Source organism: Zootermopsis nevadensis, unplaced genomic scaffold (assembly GCF_977971745.1).
Source record: "Zootermopsis nevadensis isolate Lab colony 2312 unplaced genomic scaffold, Znev_1.0 Znev_ptg000022l, whole genome shotgun sequence".
NCBI lineage: Eukaryota > Metazoa > Arthropoda > Insecta > Blattodea > Termopsidae > Zootermopsis > Zootermopsis nevadensis.
This window is the reverse complement of record NW_028259154.1, coordinates 4,076,532-4,080,500: the sequence shown is the minus strand read 5'-3', so window position 1 is coordinate 4,080,500 and position 3,969 is coordinate 4,076,532.

The window sequence follows — 3,969 nt, the reverse complement described above, 5'->3', positions numbered from 1 at the left end:
TCTAACAAACTACAGTCTTTGTGCTAAATCCAGTATTAGTTTATAATACTTGTCCAGAAGATTACCTGTTTCGTCTCCATTAATATTATTATTATGCCTCTAAAATTCTATTTCATGAAATATAAATTCAGGTTACATCCTTCCTAGCAGACAAATGACAGAACCAATATCAGCAAGTTCTCAGAGGATAATAAATAGTAATGAGTGTAGTTGTACAGCTAAGATTGAAATGAAGGTAAAGTCAGCATTACAGTACTAATTTTTACATCAGCCAAACTGAGTGGATAATATTCATAAGTACTGAAACTATAATCATTACGGTCTACTTGTCTAAATTTTTCAGTGGAAAATGTAGTCAGAACATTCACCTTACAGAGATTCAAAGGAAAATACAGCACAGTCAGAGATTTTCCATGAGGTACAAACACACTGTGCTAAAATAATAATCAACATGAACAGGATTTATATTGTAACTACCTACTTTATGATGTTGATAAGCATTTAAAATGCCTGCTGAAATTTAGCATGTAATGACTTGAATGATTTCTTTCATATTTCCATCCCTCACCCCCTGCCTTCCTCTCCTTCATTATTTCCATAACGTTATCCCCTTTCTTACAGAGGAGTCTAACACTATACAAATTACATTTTATCACAACTGTCCATCTCCACTGCTATTGTATCAATCACAATTTCTTGCAGTAATTTCTGTGTATTTATGCCCATTTCTTCTACAGTTTGTCGAGACATACTCATTGAATATCTTTCCTTTAGTTTCTGTAGTCTCCTTCCTCTTTGTTCTATAGTTTTTAAAATCTCCTCCTTGCCTGAATTTCTTTTGATCCTGTAGTCTTCTTTCTCTTTGGTCCATAGTTTCTTAAGATCTTCTCTTTGCACTTCTTTGCTTTTGTTCCAGAAGTCTATTTTCTCGTTCTTCTGCAGTGTCTTGCATTTTTCTGTTTGTATCTCCTCTCATTCTATGTACCTTTTGGTTTGTCTCTCCTACACTGTCACTTTCTTTACATCTTTTTCTATGTTATATATTTTCTACAGTTTGTTCAGATATTCTCATTGCATATCTTTCCTTTTGTTTCTGTAGCCTTTTTTCTCTTTCATCAATAGTTTCTAGTGCTCTTCTCTTTGCATATCTCTCTCTCTTTTTCTGTAGCTTTTGTTCTGTTAGTTCAAAACCATCAATTTCTTTCTTTCTTTTTCTCTGTTCTACATTTTCATCTAATTTCCTCTGTCCCATTTGTTCTGTCACCCTATGTACATCACTTGTTGCATTTAGTAACAAAGCGCCACAATGGCCTATGTCAAGATCACAGATATGTTTCTTTCGCTTACAACTTGAGAAAACACCTTATTGAGTGGTGTTATGTCTTTGCATTCATTTTGAACATAAATACATTGAAACTGAATTATTACAAGAATTCAAAATATTCAGAAAAGATATTCTAATGAATATTAATTATAGGCAATTAAACCTTCAGAAAATGTATAATTGCCACCAGAATCATACAGGGAGTTATGAAGTTTAATTTATATTACTACTTATACTGTAATCATTTAAATTAAACTTGTATATATTCTATGGTACTGAAAAGGACACTTGTCTTACTGAAAATTAACATTAAATTCATAGAAGAAAGAAATTTACAAGTTAGTAACTGTGGGAATGTGTATCTTTGAATAAACATGGCGTCAAAACACTGTAGCGGCAATAAACTCTTTCTAATGAAGGTCATGACAACATACATATCAAGATATATCCACTGCAGTTATATATGATGACTTCAATGTTACACAGTAATAACATTTGATGAAGATTTCCTTCTTCTGGGTTATTGCGCTGTGTAGTCTGGTCGATGTTAACCAATGTTTCAGAGGTCATACTGCCTCCGTCATCAGGATGCTTGTCTAGTGCTTATTTTATCCATGCGTACAAGGACCTTAAAACATTTTTACAGGAACAAACCTAAGAGGTCTATTAATTTAACCACTATATCACAACTTGTTTCACAACACACAGTATCCATCTTGATGCCACAAGCTGTGTGAAAGAAAGAATGCCAAGTATCTCATGCTCATTTTCCTATGAGTGGCCTGTATTAGGGCAATGGAAAATTAATTAATTGTTGAATATCAACTGCTTACAGAGGACTATCAAATATTAATTTGGTTGTCTGTGTGAACTTGTAGCAAGCGAATACCATCATTATGAAGGGACATCTTCACTGCACTGGGAATCTCAAATCTCACTAATTCACTAGCACAGAATAATAAAAAAAATGCAATGAGTAAACTGAATAAGCTATAAAAAAATAAATATATTGATTGGTCATAAGCATGATTAACGTGTGGTTCCAGAACAACAAAAATATTTCAAGTGAACATTAATTGTTAATCAAAATTCTGTGTTGCAGTTTACACCAAAGAACGCAACTGGCAGAGAAACTACCATGTTACCCCACTCCAATTTATAAAGGGACGCAAAAGGGAAGGAATAAAATTGCGGGGAAGTGAAACATGTTCTGATGTTGGTAGGGTGAGGAGAAGTAGTGGTAGAGAAGCCACATTAACTTTTCTTTATTATGATATAGGGGAGACAGGTAACAGCAGCCTATAGGTAATGAGAACCAGCACTATATTACAAACAAAGATGAGTTTAAAGTGGTTTGAAAGGTGCTGTCCTCTATAGCTCTGAAGTATAAACAAACTTGCCAGTGGAAAGCAACATTCAGTTACAGGTAGTCCTTCGACCACCACTGACAACTTTTCTGTTTCCACTACAAAAGTGATGCATTACAAAATGCACCATAAATAAATTTGATAAAGTATTTTAATTATTTTACCAATGTGTAAGCATGTCAAAAGGCATTTAGTTGTAACGGTTTGTAATAAATATGGAAGTTATATTCTGTAATTATCTTCAAATGTTACTTGATGTCAATCAGAAATTTATGGAAAATGAGAACAACCTTCAGCTGCCATCACCCCAATGCTGGTTCTCATTATTATACAATCGTTTATATAGCAAATGAAAATGCCTGCATATTATTATTTAATGAAACTCAGACTGTAACTACTGTCCTTAATTTTGTAGATACCTCAGAACAGAAAAACTATTTAAAGGCTGCATGGAAAATAAAATTTAGAAATGGCAGTCAAGTTTTTTGGGGAGGGTGGAAAGCCTATTCACCGAGCAGTCAAGGACAGTGGAATACATTATAGTGCACTTCAGAAAAGGCAGAAAGAGGGTCCAGTGTCTGCTCCTAAAATAAGAAAGAAATGTGCAAAATTTTCATTGAATCTTCTGATTTATTGGATTTCATTTGTTCTTAATGTACATATTATGTGGTTCTCATTTCTCTATGTAATCCTTTTAAATTTATCCTCTGTGTCATAATGAATTGTTTTAATTGAAAAAATATATACAAAATATGAATATTCAGTTGTTTGTTAATACTTCAGTGATTAAAATGTGGCTTGTAATATTTCTTTTACTTCAACTTTTCCTTAGGTACCTCAAATTTAACTGATCTACCCTACAGCACAAATATAATATTATTCAAGACTATTATCAGCATTCCAGTGGATGTTCAAAATTTATTTGCTACACCTATATTTGAAAAAATATGGTATACCAAGGAAATGAAATTTTCATGAGAGTCAGTAATTAACTGAAATATCAAAACTTTGCCAACCTGTTCCACATACAGCTTTCAGCAAACTGACGCATATGCCACTTGCACAGCACATTTCAGTAGGTAAACTTGATCAAGTTTACAATGCAGACAAAACCTAAAGGTCACCAAGATTAAGTATATGTCTGGTCACTGGGGCCTGGCATTACAGAACAATGGATAATATCAGCCCTACTACATATTACATAATTTCAATGTTTCCCCTAAGGCCTCTGTCATCAGGGCGATGAATATTCATCACCCTGATGACGGAGGCAGTATG